The sequence below is a fragment of the Rhincodon typus genome, chromosome 14 (genome assembly GCF_021869965.1).
Source record: "Rhincodon typus isolate 14 chromosome 14, sRhiTyp1.1, whole genome shotgun sequence".
Lineage (NCBI taxonomy): Eukaryota > Metazoa > Chordata > Chondrichthyes > Orectolobiformes > Rhincodontidae > Rhincodon > Rhincodon typus.
Window position 1 is genome coordinate 41840812 of NC_063345.1, and position 20095 is coordinate 41860906.

Genomic DNA, 20095 nt, shown 5'->3' on the forward strand with positions numbered 1-20095 from the left:
ATTTTCTGTAGTCCCAATGGGAAATGCTGAGAGAGTCACACAAGGAGCAGTCATCGTCTTCCCTCAAGGAAGACTGAATCCAGAAACAGTGCTACATGACCAAATATTTGTTCAAATATTTTTCATGCAACTCATGTTAAAAATTCAAGTTTGGTGATTGTTCATTAGAAAGGTTTACAAACCAGTGCTGCTAAGCCCAGTATCTTCAGTCTACAGATTTCATCCCTTCCCCTCTGTTCATATGCAGGCATTAGTGGCTTCTCTTCCTACACTAAAGCACTTAGTCACATGACTAAGGCAAACATGACCATGTACAGTGTCCTTACGAAAGGTGTTTTGCTTAACATCCTCCATTGACTGTAAATGCAGTGCATCCACCCAGTGATAAAGCCCTGGGCTATCCACAATTACAGTGCAGCCAGTAATACAATTAAAAACTTTATTGAAGAATTTAATATAAAATTACAGCATTGCTAAGAAAAAAAAGATGATATAATCCTTGCCCATCCATGGTCAAAGAAAGCAGAACTCCAGATTGAACATTATAGAGGCAACAGTTCAAGGTACAGTATTACCTCAGCTTCAGACTTGGTGGTTAATTCGGAGCAAGTTTTAACCTACTGTAATTAGGCCCAATGAATAAATCAACAGAATATTAAAAGTATCTGCTCTCTTTTTAATAATGTTAATTTGCTTTATTTATTTACTTTAAAAACAAACTGAATTGTGCTCAAGTGTTTTAACAAGAGTCAATTTCTAGAGGAATCTCAAGTACCTGTAACAGATTAAATCGAAATCCACATATGGAGCTCTGAAATCAATGTTCATAGCAGGCATATTAGCTGTTTGAATTCCTGGCGTCATCAAAAGATTTCTTGAAGTCTGCGGAAGACTTACCTTTTTAAAAAAAATTGATTTGACATGCTATAATTACAGTGAGCTATCTACTTAGCTAGATCAGTTAGAAAAAAAAGGAAGAAAAAAGTGATCGAAGGTGGCAGCTCAAGTGTAGCTAAACATAGTGCAAAAGTCAATAGTGATATCCTCCAGACAAGGATCACCTTAAACTGCCAACATGGACGACCAAGTTTGGTTCTTTGATCCTCTCACTTCCCTCATTTGTACTGCTCAAAAGGAAGTAGTAGCTCACCACTGTATCCCCACATCACTAACTTTCACAAAGATTTCTTCTTTCCCACTTACCTCTGACTTACTGCATGCCTGTTTTCAAGGCAAGGGCTCCCTGTGGATAACTGCCTCCATGGTTGTGCGCTCCAAAATATTGAGCTTGGGAAAATGTAAGACAGTGTATCAAGTGAACCATGTTAATGGACTGGATGACAGCTTGAAAGCAGGAGTTCTAGGGTCAAAGATCTAGTAATTCTGATGATACCCCTTAAACAGGCGACCATTGAGAAGGCCCATTTCCAGTCTAATGCTGTCAACTTAATGGCAGTGGTTGAGATTTTCTTTCTTTTTGGGGGTGGGGGGGGGGGGAAAAAGAGAGAGGAAGGAGTGGAAATGAAGATGCTGTCGTTTCCAGTTTCCACAGGTGCTCCGTGTTGCCTCCAATTCCTCTACTAAATAGAAACTATGGGCAGATAACACATGATTGTGGCAAGTTACAATGTACAAGTGCAGTTCCTCAAACAAACAAACAAACATATATCCAGTTTCCTGCCCTTTACATGAAAATCCAGCTCCATGATTTCAATCAACATACCAAGAATGGCATTTCAATTATTCAATCACTGCAATGTGTGTGATGACATTGATCTGCTGATCTAAATGCACAAAAATGTTGGAGATATTGCAAGAGTTTTACTATTATTTTGCTTACTCCAGCGTTATTATCCGTAATCAATCTTGCCTCTCCAGAGAAATGAATTTCTGTGGGGTTTATCCGTTATCCAAAAAATTAAAATCTGATCCATTTTGTTAGAAACACATGAAGCTTACTTATAGCTATTACATTTACCTGCTTAGAGCACATAATGGCCAGTCATTATCCAGAAACTTATCTTCACACAAGTGCACTCCTTGGGCAAATCGAATTGATGACAAGTAGTTAGCCAAGTTCAAACCTTACCGTATTTCTTTTTAAATGCCAATTAGTGCATGAACTACACTGTCTTTTTTCTGCTCCTAAGTGCACTAAGATTGTGCTTTTGTAAAGGCAGACATATTAGAATGGGGAATACGTTCCAAAACTACCCTCATGACCTCCTAGCCTTCCAACAGCACCTATTAATCATTTAACATTCTTTACACTGGTGCCCCAAACATTCAAGAAAGATGTTAGTGATTAACTGTACTGCCAATTCAATCTAATTATTCTCTGCTCATGATGCTGTCTCCTCTGCTGTGGAAGCAACAGAATTTGGAGAGCGTTTTCAACAATAACTCTATAGGCTACAAACATGCTATGCTGGATGCTTGCCATTTTTATTTTGAGGAGATGGAGTGGGCAGCCCTGCCTGACTCTGCACCCAATCAGGTAGCTTTCCGATTCCTGATCATTAATCGAGACTGCACTACTGCTGATGTTGGTGTACAACAGACAATTCAAACGAGCCACAACACACTGCAGCAATCTGGAATTACACAAAACAGAACGGGAGCACTTACATGGAGTGAGTTTTTAAAAGAAATGGATAGCCAGAAAGCACACTCCCGGAAGATCTGGCATTCGAACTGGAACTACATCATCAACACACAGAACAGGACCCGATATACAAACCACTGAAGAAAAAAACAGAAGTAATACCAACCACCCCAGCAAACCAAGGCATATAAATAACAAGCGGGACAGAACACCAACGCTCCACCGGAGGCTCACTGACGATGTTACCTGGCAGGGTTACAAAACGTCTGCTACCAAACACAGTGGCTTGGCGAACAAGTCTATAACCTCATCCACAACCCAATATACAAATCTTCAAAAACTTAGATACTTTCCCCAAAGCCCATTTTGAAAAGCATACCTCTCATGTCAGTGTGCAATATCCCGTCAAAGGCCTTCTCTTAAATCAGGGCTGATGAGTGTCCAAATGCAAACCACCCCACCCCCCCATCTGAATGTAGGAGATTGTCATGCTTCTCAGATACATTCTCAGACAGCATCCTGTCTGGTACGGCATAGGTTTGGTCAGGGTGAATTACTGGTCCCAGGAGGTTCTGAGGAAGGGTCATCGGACCCAAAACACTAACTCTGATTTTTTCTTCATGGATGCTGCCAGACCTGCTGAGCTTTTCCAGCAACTTCTGTTTTTGTTCCAGACCACAGCAGACCTGACCTGGTTGGCAATGACCTTAAAAGGGATTTTGTAACCTGCATTCAGCAGTGAAATTGGTAAGCAATTTCTAATTTCCTCCCTATCCCCTTCCGCTTGTAGATGAGGATGATATCTTTCCTCACGTACTCTCACACACTACCTGCCAAAATCATATGCCTCCAGCAGGTTCCGGCCTATCAAGTCCCACAGAGCTAAATACAACTCGGCTGGTAAGCCATCGCTTCTTGGAGTTTTATTCTTTTCAAAAGGATGGAGGGCCTTGTTCAGGTCACTCAGAAACAATGGCTAATCTAGCCTCTCCCATGCGCTGTCATCGAAAACATCTGTGAAAAAGGACAGGAACGACCAGGAAGCCAAGCTGTCTGTGGCCTGTATATCATACACAGTCTGGCATAAAAATAAAAAGGATTTGCTGATCCTCAGGATGTCAGACTGACATGACATTATTGTGGCATCTTCTTCCTTCAGACTGCTGATCATTGAGCTATCCCTACGCACCCTCGGGAAGGAGGAACGTGAGCACATTTCGTTCCGCTCCATGGAGCAGATCTTGGACTGTAAGATTATCTTTTGAGGCAAAGCTTGCTGGTTCTTCATCTCCTGGAGATCCTCCTCAACAATTGAACTCAATCATCTGCAGCAGGAGCAGGGTCTGCACGGTTTTCTGGAGTTTATATAGTTCCCCCATCTCTGTCCCACTTTCAGAACCGCTTGGAGGATGAAGACCCTCTTAATGTTCCCCTTGACTGTTTCTACCAGTCCGCTGGAAACTCAAAGAGAGGCTTCACACTTCCCTCAACTGTATCATCAGTTTTGAGCTCCTTGATATGTTCTAGAGTCAATAGCTTCATGTTCAGCTTCCACATTCCCTTGCCCACCTGCTGGTCATCCTGTAGGTGACAGGTGGCCAACAAGGGGTAGTGGTCAGTGAAGAACACCAGCTTGACATTGACAGATCTGACAGAATGGTCAGGAAACAAAACAGGAAATCTTTGAGCAGATAGACCTGTCTATTTATTTTAATTCTATTTCAAAAATATATATTATTTATAAAAATCTTTATTTACATACATATCGACAAAAGTTCAGTTCTGTACAGTAGCATAAGAAACAAACATTAAAATTTGACTCTATCCAAACAAACCCAAGGCATTTCTTAATTGTACAAGACTATATTTACAGGCATTTGAGGCACCAGGAGAATCCGATAACTGAACGAACCCCCATTAATTCTACTTCCACACATTTGTCCCTAACCTCTGGCATTGTTCTCAAAACTCAAGACACATCAACATTAGGCACTTCTAGACTGAAGATTTGAAAACTTTTTAAATTATCTGTGTTAGGTTTCCCTAAATGCTACAAAAAGAGGTAGCATAAGCAATCTATAGCTATATTTCACCTGCTAATCAAAGGACATTGGCCTTAAATATCAGAAAATACTTTATTCCTTGATATTCATTCATTTGCATATCAAAGAATCAGTGGTTAGATTATTGCATGGAAAAAGGTTGTGGTATCTCCACCAAAATAGAAGTTTGAAAGATCTCCTTGTACATAAAAAAGTAAAATTCTGAGATAGAGTCCTGAAAAAAACACCATATTTTCCCTTTATGTAGTAACAGTGAAATAATAGCATGCAAAATGAAATGGCAGTCCTTGCCTTTTCTCCCCACATTTTTGGTGCGAATTGTTCTAGTGAGAACCAAAACCAAACACTGAACAGCTGGTTTGCCATGTTTCCTTATTTACTGAACTAAATAGCTCTTCAACAAACACTCAAATGCGGTTTTAACAATGGAGAATAAAATCAGGCAGCTAACAAAACAGTCAATTTCCTGACGAATGGATTCAGTTAAAAATAACCTAAGCATAACCAAGTGGTCCTGTTTAAAACAAAATTGTTTTGACTCAAAACATCGCCAGTGACAAATGATTCACTCTGAGGAAGGGTCACTGGACCCGAAACGTAAACTTCTATTTGTCTTCACAGATGCTGCCAGACCTGCTGAGTTTTTCCAGCGATTTCTGTTTTCGTTTCATTCTTGTGAAACTCCTCTGGACCCCCTCCAACACCAACATATGCTCATTTAGATACAGGATATGAGATGATAGGTAAAGACAAGTTTGATTGCAATTTGGAAAAAATAGAGGCAAATATGCACAGCACAAATAGATTTAGAGGCAAATTAAGTAACAATTGATTTCTTTGAAGTATGAACGGGACTATGAGGGCAGTCAAAATGGTGTCCAATAAACTGCAATGCTATAGAAATGTTAATAAATTCGAAGCAAAGATTACAGGGGCAGTGTGGATACTAGTGATTTATATTTGTGGCCCCAGTTTTGCAAATCCCACAAATGGGAATGTTTTCTTTCAACTTAATTAAGGGAATGGATTTGGTGTACAGTACTGCTGTATCACAGCAGTCAGTATTAGCACCCACTCTTTCTGATCTATAGGAATGCCTTAAATTGGAGGGAGTATTCTTCAAGATGAACTGATGAAAAGACATGTATAACAGGAGACATTTAGTGTTAAATGTGAAGTGATGCATTTTGGTTGAGATGAGGCAATGAGCGGAGTTACAACTTTAAGATGGTACAAGAACAGACACCGGTATTGTGCATACACAAACGTCAGATCATGCTGAGAAAGTGGTTTAAAAAGTAAAACTAAGAATACTTTGTTTTATAAAAGAGGCAAAGAATACAAAGCAAAAAAAAAAAAGGTTATGTTACTGATTAGGCCCTGGCTGGAATATTGCACCCATTCTCCACACTCACTGAGGAATTAGGTCACTCATCCTGATGGAGAGTCACTGACCCAAAACAAACACACTCTGCAGATGCTGCCTAACCTGTGGAGTAATTCCAGAATTTTCAGTCTTGTCAGACTTGAACCATCTGTGGCATTTTGCCTTTAATTCAATACAGATGAAATAGGGTTGCTCTCCTTAAAAAAAAAAAGGATTTGATACATGTACAAAACCCTGAATGATTTGGTCAGAGTAAATAAGCGGAAACTGTTTCCAATCCAGAAGGACTAACAGCAGAGGACAGGGTTTTAAACGGTGAAAAAAAACAGAAACAAAAAAAGACAACAACATGAACATTTGAGTTTTGCACACAGATAGTTGCGACCTGAAAAAAGGTCATGGAACCAGGTTTAATCAAAGGGAAATACAAAAAAATACAAAAAAAAGGGGGAGTCTGCAGGGCAGCAGGAAATAAGGGACTATTAGTCAGTTCAATCAAAGAAGAGTGAAATGACTTCCTCCTGTAGTTGAGCCAGTGATTCTCAAACAGCAAACAAAAAGGAATAGAAAAATCAAAATAGCTTCCAAAGCAAACTGTTAATTTAAGACAATTAGCTCCATGTGACAGAAATGGAAAACATGAAGATTTTGGTTAACTCACTGGCAAGTACCTCCGAGATACATATTTTGATATGTCGATTTAATGGAGCGCTCAAGGTAAAGGCAAAATGAAACAGAATTTGATCGAATTTTTTTTGGAGAGGTGACCAAGAAGATAGATGATGGCAAAATGGTAGATGTAGTCTACATGGATTTTAGTAAGTCCTTCAACAAGGTTCTGCATGGTAGACTGGTAAGAAAGGTTAGATCACATGGACTCCAGGAGAAACTAGCCAATTGGATACAAAAATGGGCTCGACAGTAGGAGACAGTCGTGGTAGAGGGTTGTTGTTCAGACTGTGACCAGCAGTGTGCTGCAAGGATCCGTGCTGGGTTCACTGTTGTTCATCATTTATATAAACAATTTGGATGAAAAAATTGCATACGTGACAATAAAGCCTCCAAATGAGTACAGTGAAACGTTTACAGTTACCACATTACACCACCATCTTTTAGGTACAAAAGGTAAGCAGGTACTGATACTCAAGTTCAAATTCTTAGGAAACCAATCAAAAATGAGAAAAGTAAAGAAAGAAATTATAGGTCATAGGAGAAAAAAAAAATAGAAAAATTAAAGTAGTATAAAGTTCGGACTATCAGTCCTTCTGACCCTGTCCATGTCAGCACCCAAACTCAAGGGAGGCCTCTATTGGATCCACCAAATGGAGGAGTCACCCCTCTTTAGGCACCATCTCTTAGTCGCTGGACTCGTTTCATTGACACTGCCAAATCCACGCTCGTCCTACAACCAAGAATCCCTAGATCTGCAGCCAGGCCAGGCCAGGCCACGAGTCACACTTTAGATGCAAATGTCACCTTGGCGGCACTGCCATCTTGAAGAATTTGCTGCCATTCCTGCCACAGGCCTCAAAAGGGCAGGAGAAACCATGACCACCATTCCACATGCGGCCAGCTCTCGCTGCTGCACTGGCGCAACGGACCAACCTGCCAGAGAAGAAAAAAAGACGACAGAGAAAAAGAAAAACCAAGGGGAAAAAAAGAGAAAAAGAACAGAAGCAAAAGTAAAACAAAGGAGAAAAGCAGATGGGAGAGGATGGGCCCTGGGCCCGCACACAGCCTTGTTACTCCGCCACGATCTTGCACCAAAAGATGCTTAGTAAGTTTGCCGATGACACCAAAATTGGTAGTCAAGCGGACAAAGAAGAAGGCTAAGAGTACAACAGAATTTTGATTAACTGAGCCAGCGGAGTTTAATTTAGTTAAATGAGAGGTGCTGCATTTTGGCAAGACAAACTAGAGCAGGCCTTGCACAGTTAATAATAGAGCCCCAGGGATTGTTATTGAACAGAAAGACCTCAGGATGCAGATATATAGTTCCTTGAAAGTGGCCTTTTGTTCTGACTGAAGGCAAGTGAGCATAGAGTATAGGAGTTGGGACATCAGGTTACAGTTGCACAAGACATTGGTAAGGCCACATTTGAAGCACTGTGTACAATTCTGATCACCCTGCCAAAGGAAGGATGCTATTAAAATGGGAAGTGTGCAAAAAAGATTTGCAAAGATGTTACCTAGACTGTAATGTTTGAGTTATAAGGAAAGGCTGAAAAGGCTGGGGTTATTTTCCTTGGAGTAGAGGCTGAGGTGACCTTAGAGGTTTATAAAATCATGAGGGCATAAATAAAAGGTGAATAGGCAAGGTCTTTTCCCCAGGATAGTGAAGTCCAAAACTAGAGGACAAAGGTTTAAGGTAAGAGGGGAAAGATTGACAAGGGATCTAAGAGGACAACCTTTTCACAAAGAGGGGTGGTGCACATTGGGAATGACCTGCCAGAGAATGTGGAGGAGGCGGATACAATTACAACATTTAAAAGGCATCTGGATGAGTACATGATTAGGAAGCATTTTAGAGATTAATGCAGGTATAATCACAACATTTGAGACATTTGGATAAGTACAAAGATAGGAAAGGTTTGAGAAATATGGATCAAATGCGGTTTAGGAAAGCTGGTCAGCATGGATGAGTTGGGCCGAAGGGCCTCCATAAAGCACTGGACAGGGTATCAGAAGGAAGAAATACTTTGAAAATAACAAGTACATGGAATGTTTCAGCATAGACGAAACAGCACTTGGAGAAATAGAATGAGAAGAACGAACTAGAGATGGTGAAAGAGTGTTACATTTACAGGTGTAGAAAACCTAAGGCCCAGACCAATGCTTTGGGGACATGGATGAACAGGGCAACTCAGCAGCTGCTGGATTTTAAATTCAACTAATTAACAGATCTCCAACTCAAAGCTGGTCTCAGTAATGGTGGCCGTAAAACTATTAATTGTAGAAAAAGATCTGGTCTACGAATATTCTTTAGGAAAGAACATCTAACATTTACAGCAGGTCTGGCGTACATGTGACTCGGGGCCCATAGCAATGTGATTGATTTGTATGTCCTTTTTGAATCACCTAACAAGTGACAGTTCAAGAGCAATTAGGGATGGGCAACAACTACTGGCCTCGTCATACTCGTAGCTCAAGAAGAAAGTAAAGGTAAAAGAAAGCAAGAATTTGGGATGAAATACATTTCAAGTAATATTCCAAGTGACTTGAGATGTCCATTATTTAAGTTACCAGAGACTTGAAAAGGGAAAAATAGACTTCTATAGGCAATAGGATAGACTGCAAGGAGTACAACAGTGTAGGGTTACTGGTAATCAGAGTACATACTGCAGCTGGGATGTGAACATGTTTTGATAATATTGGATAATATAATCTCATGCATTAACTCGAACATTATTGGATAATATGTTTAGTGACTTGGAATGCGAACTGTGCAAAAACAATTGGGTAGAGATAGGAACAAAAGTCAGAAATTGCTGGTAAAACTCAGGTCAGGCAGCATCTGTGGAGAGAAAGCAGAGAGTTAACATTTCAGGTCTAGTAGCCCTTGTTCAGAACTGAAATAGTCTCAATGTTAACTCTTCTTTCTCACACAGATGCTGCCTGACCTGCTGAGTTTTTTCCAGCAATTTCTAATTTTGTTTCTGAATTCTAGCATGCGCAGTTTTTTGGATTTTTGATTAGAGATAGGAGTGGGTAAACTGTGACATTTTGATTGGAACTTATTTGTAGAAAGTCAACTGGATGCTTGCTGTCAAAAAATTGACATTAAAAACCTTCTTGCAATTGAAGTTTCAGTTGTACACCATTTTCTTGGTGTGTACAACTCCGAAACATGCACAAATAAAAAACATTTAAATAAAAAACCCAAAGTTTAAAAGAAAGAGGGTTAAAACGCACCCTTACAGACCTCAATGACAGTGCAATCATTTCCCAAGTATAAGCTTCCCAAGTCAAGAGGAAAAAAAAAGAAGAAGATTTTCCAATTGCATTTGTGGGTCTCGCTGGCTGGACAGCATTTTTATTACCCATCCGAGTGCCCTTGAGAAGGTGGTGGTGTGAGCTGCCTTCTTGAACCAGCCCAGTTTGTGCGCTGTGGATAGACCTACAACTCCATTAGGGAGGGAATTCCAGGATTTTGACCCAACAGTGAATGAATAATGATACATTTCCAAGTCACAATGGTGCATGGAGAAGAACTTGAAGGTGGTGGTGTTCCCATTTATCTACTGTCTTTGTCCTGCTAGATCAAAGTGTTTGTGGCTTTGAAAGTGCTGTCCAAGGATCTTTGGAGAATTTCTGCAGTACATCTTGTAGACGATATACACTGGTGCTACTGAGCATGGGGTGGAGAAGGGAGTGGATACAGTGTCAGTGTCAATCAAGTGGCTGTTTTGTCCTAGATGCTGTCAAGCACGAGTGTTATTAGAACCACAGTTATCCAGACAAATGTTGGAATATTCCAACAGAGTACTCATTTGTGCCTTGCAGGTGGTGGTGGATATACTTCCGACAGTCAGGAGGCGAATTATGCACTGCAATATTCCCTTCCTGACTTGCTCTTGTAGCCACTGTACTTAATAGTTGCCAGTCCAGTTTCTGGAAAATGGTAATTCTCAGGGTGTTGATCGTGGGGGTTCAGTGATGGCAACACCACTGAAAAATCAAAAGGCTGGTGGTTAGATTGTTATTGCCAATTTTCAGACTAAGACTTGGACCCCCAGGCTTGTTGCTTTTGGACATGGACTCCTTCAGTATCGAACAAGTCATGAACAAGGAATAATAAACACCAAAAGTAGAAGTGGTGAAAGAGTTTGGATTTAGACCTGGAGTGGGTACAAGAGGGAAATTTAATCCAAGAACACTCTTCAGTAAGTATCTAGAAGCAAAAAAAAAAACAACCTGTAAATGCTTCATGGACCATGAAAACGTGTTTGTTTTCATCACCAAAAGATAATAGAAATGTTGATGAAAACATGATATTGACAAACAATATTTAAAGTCTAGACTGAGTAAATAGCAATCAATGAAATAGCAGTGTGACAAATCAGATATGTTTCAAGTGGGGAGGAATATAGATTGTATGTAGTCAAAGTTGTTTGATCTGTACGTTGTGTGAATATTTTGTTCAATCAGATGTATTTTCAAGTAAAAACAAAATCTTGCAGTCTACTGACAACAATACACAAGAGAAGCAAATGGCCTAGTGGTATTGAACTAGTAATCCAGAGACCGAAACTAATGACGTGTGGACATCTGACTAATGAAGAAATATGAATGAAAATTGAATTTTAAAAAGCTAGACTAAAAAGGCAGTCACTGATTCTAGTGAAATTTCATCTGGTTCACTCATGTACTTTGAGACCTTTTTTTTTTAAACTTCATCTATTTCCAGATGCAGAAAAAAGTAACTAAATTTTAATTGCCTTCTCTATTAGCCTGGCTAGCCTGGCAAGCCAGTCAAATCACAGACAGACATTCAGATGGGCAAATTCCAGCCTGGTCAGTGGCACCCACATTCCACACAAGAACAAAAAAATAGCACTACTTGCAGATTCAGAAGAGGTCCAACAAAATATTATCAATCTGGTAGGAGTTTAGAATATAGATGGAGTTTGAACAGAAGACAAAAAAAAAACCACTTTAGAAAAGTAGTTGTAAAGAATACAAACAAAAAGGAATAAGGTGACAATTGAAGTGGATGGTAACACACAGTAAGAACTTTGTCTAAATGATTAGGTCAAATGGTCACATGATAAAACAGAGCAGATATATGACAAAAGTTAGAATGAGGGTAGGAGATAACCAGGAATAAAATTGTGTGAAGGTGAAGGATGTGTTAAAAGCAAATTCAAGCTTGTAACAAGGAAATAAATTCTTAAGATGCTATATTCAATGCATTTTCCTGTATGCCTCAGAAACCAGAAAACAGTTAAGATCAGTGGAATAGCAGCCTGTAAAAAAGGTGGCTGCTACAAATATCATGCAAGACAAATGAAGAGGTACTTGAAATTGCAAGAACTAAAAAAAAGTGCAAACAGACATTCAGAAAAGAAAATGTCAGCATTTCAGACATTTGACAGGAACTCTGATGCGTCAGAACTGCTGCAAAAAGGGCAGCGTGGAGTGCAGCCGTAAGAGCAGCCAACCAACTGATGTCAGATTCGTGGCAGACAACTGACAGTGCACGTGTGAGAATGGTGCAAGACAGAAGAGTATGGCTTACCATGTCAATAGATTTCCCAGCAGGAGTAGCTACATGTGACAAATTAAATTTTCCATTGAAATCCTGGAAAAATTTCAATAGTTTAGCTGATAAAAAGCAATGTATAAATATCAGAAGATGCAATTTGCTAATACAATGACAAAGACGAAGACGTCAGGGCAAGTTTTGAAGCAGCTTTTAAAGATGGGGAGGAGACACGTCTGTCATACAGAACAAATCTGTTGCCACACAGTGTTGAGAGCATTGCTAATATGTTTAAAAAGTGCACAAAAAAAAACCAAAAGTCATAAGAGGCCCATTTTTCCAGTTTAACAGATATGCATTAATCACATGGTATGCATATATTGCAAAGTCTACACACTTTGGAAAAAATAGCCAATTTTGCTATGCCTCAACTAAAAATGAACATGTAAGTGGATCTGCTTAGATAGTTAATATGAATTGAGATGTTGGTGACATTGACTGTGGTGACAAGGATTATGCAAGGCCTAGCAGGGAGTTTGGTGCAATTCAGTTAGGTACACAGCCTTCATTTTTGGAACACAAGTTCAATACGTTACACGATGAAATAACTGCAGAGGCCAGTATCCCATCACCAAGTCACCATTTATTTGTGCGCAGAACATTGACTGTTACCAGCCAGCTTTTTTCATCAAAAACGAATACGCAGACTGAAAAATCTTTCCTTAAACATATGAAAGTTATGTAAATACAATCAGAAGCCAGCTTTTCCTGCAAGTTCTGAATCAGACATGAGCCACTACATTTTAGGAAAAGGGATATTGTGGGGGATTGAATTTCAATAAAAAAAAAGGTACTACAAAAGGTTCTCATACTTGCAATATAAAGTGTTTCAAATAATCCCAACTACGTACAAGACTTATTCATCACGAAGAGCCTAGCATACTGATTAGTTACTTTAAAAAAAAAGTGGCTAGCACATTATTCTACAAATTTGATGAACGCAAACTCAGAACTGCACAACAGCCTTGAAATTATATCCCTGCCAAACAATATATTTTCCGAAACCTACACTCACACGCTGGCCAAAACGGAGGTCTCCATTACATTTCTTAATGCAGTCATTGAATTCTACTGTCTCACAAATAAGAACAGATGGAAAACATAGCTTCTTGGAGTCAAATGTCATGTGTGTATTTTAACAAGCATCAGAAGCAAAGTCCTTAAACCACTGGTAAACAGTGGATCAATAACAAGCTTAGTAGAATAATTGGAAACTGCTCTGTTAAGCTGTTGCTGCTCTAATTTATTCCACTTCTGTTGTAGTATATATTTCACTACACAGAAAAACTTTGATTCAAAATGTATCCACAATTGTTTTGAAACTCATGATTGCAAGTTTTGTTCACTCATCACCTTGAACACCAGTTCAACTGAAAATGCAAGGTCTGTTGACTAATGATAGAGGTGTCATTAATTTCTTCATTTTTGTTATGCCATCAGCACTTCCAGAAAACATAGCAAGAATGAATATTATTACAAGGTCCAGTGCAGCACTCTTCAACGAATACTTGTTTTTTGACATTAAAAGAAGAAGTGTTGATTATAAACAGGTTAGTGTTTATCAAAATTATGAATTGATCCTCAATATAAATGAAACTTCAACCATAAATAATTTACCTAAGTTCCGAAAACAACAGGGAATGATACCACATTCACTGAAGAGCAAATATGACATCACACATCTTGTTAAAAACAAACTTTCTAAATCAGTATTTTTGGGTCATTGGTTATGTACTGAAGTGCAGAACATAGACCAGGAAAATCCTAGATTGGTGCATCTTGCATGCTAGCTTGCTTAATTGCAACAACCAGAGCGCAAGGGAACAACGTCACTTGCATTTAACTCAAAATCCATGCAAAATAAACGAATAACGAATTTGAGAGCACGTGCTATTGCACTTTAACCTAGTGAATCATCTTAGTTTTTATGAATCAGTCCTGCATTGTTTTGGACAAATATTGGGATACCAGGCATCAAGGCAAAGCTTTGTAAATGCCAAATTGCATTACACCCAAACATTAACAAACTTGTTAATGACCTGGGGCCCTTGGCAAGTTCACTCCAGTCTGATGTGTCAGAATACAAAGTACACTTGAAGTCAGCATCACATAAAACCAGCTGTTGCCCCCAACTTTAATTTCTTTTGGCCGTTGTCCTTCAGCCAAATTTGAGTAAACTATGTTGAGACTAAATGCTATTTTCAGAAATCTAGGCAATTAAGGTGATATAACAAAATTGATTACAAAGTTGCGGACTTGCTCACTGAACTAGTGTGTTAGATTGCAGACGTCTCGTCACCCTGCTAGGTAACCTTGTCAGTGAGCCTCTGGTGAAGCATTTGCGTTCTGTCCCACTCGTTATTTAGATACATTAGTTGGTATTACTTCCGGTTCTGTTTTTCAATGGCTTGTACATCGGGTCCAGTTCAATGGGTTTTTTGGAGGAGGTCCAGTTGGAATGTCAGGCCTCCAGGAATTCCCTAGCATGTCTCTGTTTGGCTTGTGCTAACATGGATGTGTTGTCCGAGTCAAATTCATGCCTTTTTGTCCGTGCGCATTGAGACTAGTGAGAATTGGGTCATATCTCTTGGTGGCTAGTTGGTGCTCATTATTGCCAGTTTGGCCTGTGTAATGTTTCTCAGTTCTTGCATGGAATTTTGTATATTACAGAACAGTCAGCGCTCCCCACTATGCAATCCAAACTCTGGGACTGGTATGTAGATGACACCTTCATGATAATCAAATGCACAAGACTAGGAGAAACCCACTGATAAAGAACCATCCTCATCAGAATAAAATTCACAAGAGGAGAGAATAACCAACTACCCTGCAACAGCTATTAACAAAATGTAAAGGATCCTATACCCACAACCAATAAAACTAAAGTAATATACAAAATACCATGCAAGAACTGAGAAACTAGAAGAAAACTGACAATAAAAGGATAGATGAACACCAATTGGCTACCAAGAGACACGACCAATTCTCACTGGTCTCAATACACACACTGACAAAGGACACGAGTTTGACTGGGACAACACATCCATGTTAGCACAAGCCAAACAAACACAGACATGCCAGGGAGTTCCTGGAGGCCTGGCATTCCAACCAGAGCTCCATCAACAAGCACATTGAACTGGACCGGATATACAAACCACTGAAAAACGGAACCGTAAGTAGTACCAACCACCCCAGCAAACAGAGGCATATAAATAACAAGCGGGACAGAACACCAACGCTTCACCGGAGGTGCACTGACGATGTTACCTAGCAGGGAGACAAAACAACTGCAATTAAACACACCGGCTCAGCAAGCAAGTCTGCAACCTCATCCACTGACCAAGCTACAAATCTTCTCAAAAAATTAAAAAAAAAAACTGATTATGCTGATGCTAAGATCAGCTGCGCGTGTAGTGGAGACATCATTGATCCATGAATGTTGAGGTCTAAAAGGGAACAAATGGTAGCTTGCGCTCCTACTCATGAAAACAATCCACAAACTTTGAGAGAAGTATGCACAGATTTAGACAGAAGATAGTAAGTATTAGCTGCAAGACAAATAACGTACCGTCACCATTATCAAGGCTCACTTAGATCAGATACCCACAACTTGATAGTGGCCAGGAAACCAAAATTCCGGCAGGAGTCAGAACATAGAGAAATGGCAGAAAAAAGCCACTTGTTAAAGTCTTTCCTGCTTACTTCTAAAAAAAAACCTATCTGCAGTACTTAAACTCCCACATGGAGCTCTGGCTTCAGATTATTAACTCAACATGATTTCGATCAGAATTGTAAAAACCACATAGGAACCAGCAAGTAGAATTATCAAAAAAAAACTAAATGCCAAGCCACATTACTGGCTGAATAGCATGCAAGTGCACTCCATTAATAATGACTGAATTACCGGAAATCTTCTTGAGCAAATTCCATGCATAAAAACTTGTTAACATTAAATGTAGTTTTATTGACCAACTTTTGTTTCTTTATAATCAATAAAAATGCAGTCCAAACAACTCTTTGTATGCTAAATAGTGGGAACTCGGCGTTGAAAAGAGTAATAGAATCCATACAGTGTGGAAGCAGGTAATTTGGTCCATTGAGTCCACACTGAACCACTGAAGAGCATCTCAACTAGACCCACCCTATTCCCGCATTTCCCATGATTATCCCACCTAGCCTGCTCACTACAGGGCAATTTAGCATGGTCAATCCACCTAACCCACCTAACCCACACACTTTTGGGTTGTGGAACAAAAAAAAACTCAAGCACCCAGAGGAAACACATGCAGACCAGGGGAAGAGAATGTGCAAAATCCACACAGACAGTCCATGGGTGGAATTGAACCTGGGTCCCTGGCACCGAGGCAGCATTGCTAACCAGTTAGCCACTGTGCCACCCTAAAATTTAAACTTATTTTTCCTAAATCAACCTGTCCACAGATATTATTACACACCTCTAGGGCAGCTGGAATTTGAACCCAGACTTCCCAGTCCAGGGGTAAGGATCCTATTTCTGTTCCACAACAGGATCCCTTTAGAATACTTAACAGAATATAAGAAAAGAACACTTACTTGTCCTCAGAATAAAAAAGGTAAATGCTTCTCAGTTAACATTATCTTTACGCATTGCTACATGAACATGGTAAATGTTTAACATAACAGGCAACTTGACAAGAAAATATCAACTCTAAACATATACTGGTTAAAGATGATATACTTTAGATATTGCACAATTTGTTTCCATGGATGCTGCAAATATTCAACAAGTCTAGCAATGCTGCATCATAGCAACTATCTCTGAAATTTGCCTCAAAAAACTTGTTCAATGCAAAAAGCATTTTTTATTAAACAGAAGCAGTTAGAGAGATCATTACTTCTGCAGAGTTACCAAACATGAAATGAACAATGGCCAAATTGTTGGTCTTGTAGCTTAAAAACGACAGATGGTGAGAGACGAAGTGCCAAGATCTGATATGAAGCAACATAAATCCTAATTTGACCAAATTTTATATATTTTCAAAAATTTGCCAATACTTTTAACCATGGTTTGTGTGGCCAAGTAGGAGAAAGGATCGCAATTCACATGGAATATGGAAAGCGGCAATCTATTGAACATTTTACTTTCCATCCAAAAAAATCTTTCAGTAACATTTTAAACAACATTTGTTTAACCTGGGAGGGCTTTTTTTTTTTAAAAACCTAACTTTAGTGCCAACTTCTGAAAGAAAGCAAGTGCAACTCTAGAATATCTTTCTCGTCCTCAAACACAGTAGTCATTTGCAAGACATCTCTCTAGACAGAGCCACTTTGGTGCTTCCTCCAGGTCTTCATTTACAAGCTTTGAAAAGCTGGAATCACTGATGCCTATCACTTTATATCCTGCCCTATGAACTTTAGTTCCTCCATTTTATAAAAAGCATCAATGCTTTCAACGAATCTTGATCAACTGATAAACAGGAAAGTATAGGTTTCATTTAAGAGTTGTGAAATTTCAAAGTGAAAAAATTTCTATATTAGATTTCTATATTCTCATGTTTGTCATCTTAAATCATACAACTTGAATGCGAGGGTGTGAAGGGACTGAAGACAGCGAACAGGGTGCCAAGAGCACTCCTTTGTCCTGGGTATCAAGAACTTTTAAGTACAGTAATTCCTTGTTCAATGCTGCATTTGCATTCTTTTGAAATTCAACTTTAAGTGAATCAGATTTGCCCATTGCAACCAACGCAAAAATTGAATTTGGGTTCCAAAGAACCTCTCAGAAAACACCGAAATGTTGCACCCTGCAAGTTGAAATACTGCATACAATTCTTAAATTGATGAAGTTTAAAAACACATTTTTAAAAAAAAGTCAATGTTCATTCTACTTATCCCCAACTGGTAAACCCTCCTCCTTATAAGTCCTCAGTGCAAGCTGGAGCAAACGCGAGACACAAAGAAAACGTACATGTGGGTGGGAGAGACTATTTGAAAATGGTGATTGCCAAGGCAGCTCAAGTCAAAAATTGACTTCTGTTCCATGAACTGCAGAAAGACATTGCACAAGTCAACTCCCGGCTTCTCAATGCACAAGACCCAATGTGAACTTCAGTATTTCATTGGGGTAGGAAAATAGAGAGGATGCATGTGGTTCACACGAAGAGTGAAGTTTCCAATATTTAAAAAGCAGCAGCAATTTCCTAGGAGGTCCATAATGGTAACATTGTAAAGCACTAAAGAAAAATTGCTATGCATGCAGGAAACCAGGCTGAACGATAAAGAATACAGAATGACCAAAAAGGATGCAGCTTGCAGTTCACCACTCCCAGTACAGCTACCTCTAGCCAATTCCTTCAAAAAAAAAGTCTTTATTCTCCAAATTTAACATTGCATGTAGCCAAAACAAAATGCTGTGACCCAGAAACTGAAAATTACCATTGGTCTGTTAAGTCATATGAAGCACCTTCACAGTAAATATTCATAGCATTTTATCTTGACCATTTCTTTGAAGACAGTATTTGGGCTATAGGAAGCAGAGTGAACAAAAAAAAAAGTCTTTTGATTTTTATAACAGGCAGAAAGAAAACAAATCTGATGAAATCTCCCATCTGAAACTTGTCAGACATGAACGCACTATACATTGGAGAAAAGTGGGTCTAAAAAAAAAAAAAAGACAAAAATCAGCTGTACTTAAATTTCTGAAGAAGTGTCCTGACCCAAAACATCAACTTTCCTGCTCCTCTGATGCTGCCTGGCCTGCTGTATTTCTCTAGCACCATACTCTTATCTCTTATTCATAGCTGTATTTAAATATTTTAACATTGTGAAACATCCCAAAGGTGGGTTACATGACCAGCATCACAATATTTGACACCGCACTATCTGAATAGTGATGTTAAGACACAAAATGGGTTTTGAATTATTTCTTTTGTAAGATGCTTCTTTCAAAGATGAGAGATGCAGGAAGGTTTAGGAAGAGGTTTCAGAGCTTGATGTCTAATCAGCTGAAGGCATAGCTGCCAACGTTCAAGAGGTCTGTTTAATTGAAGAGCAGTTTGCTGCAGATTTTCATGCTAATTGGCATGGACTTATCCATACTCCTTACTAAAATACACAAAATAGTATCAGAGCAGTCTTAGTCATGTCAAAGTTCTCAATGCAGGCTCAGACTTTATTTGTACAGATACACCCTTGTAGTATTATTGGAAAAGGATACACAGATGAGACAAAAGTAAGTGGCAAGGTAAGCAGAAATAAGAACATGATTGTTTCATATAATATTACTATTAGATTCTACTGAAATTCTAGTAACTCCTCTGCAAAGCAGTCTGGGACAAACCAACACACACCCCTGAAACCCTCTTAATGGCTTTGTGGGTCTATTTCCAGCATTTTATTCATTCATAGAATGTGGGCATTGCTGGCTGGACCAGCATTTATTGTCCATCCCTAATTGCCCAATGGGCAATTAAGAGTCAACCACATTGCTGTGGGTCTGGAATCACATGTAGGCCAGATGGCAGATTTCCTTCCCTTAATGACATTAGTGAACCAGATAGGTTTTTCCCCTGACAAAACCAGCAATGGTTTCATGGTCATCACTAGACTCAACTAGAGATTATTATTAAATTTAAATTCTGCTATCTGCCCTGGTGAGATTCGAACCGGAGTCCCCTGGGTCTCTGGATTAATAGTCTATCAACAATAGCACTAGGCCATTACCTACCTCGATTATGCTGTGGTTCAAGAAGGCAACACATCAACACATCAACACATCAACACATCAACACATCAACACA

General features: G+C 39.2%; 1 protein-coding gene across 2 annotated transcripts in view; it reads right to left on the reverse strand.

The window, feature by feature from the left end:
- zdhhc9 (zinc finger DHHC-type palmitoyltransferase 9) overlaps positions 1-20095 on the reverse strand; it is an 83642-nt gene that overhangs the window by 41380 nt on the left and 22167 nt on the right. The gene's annotated exons all lie outside the window — the stretch shown is intronic.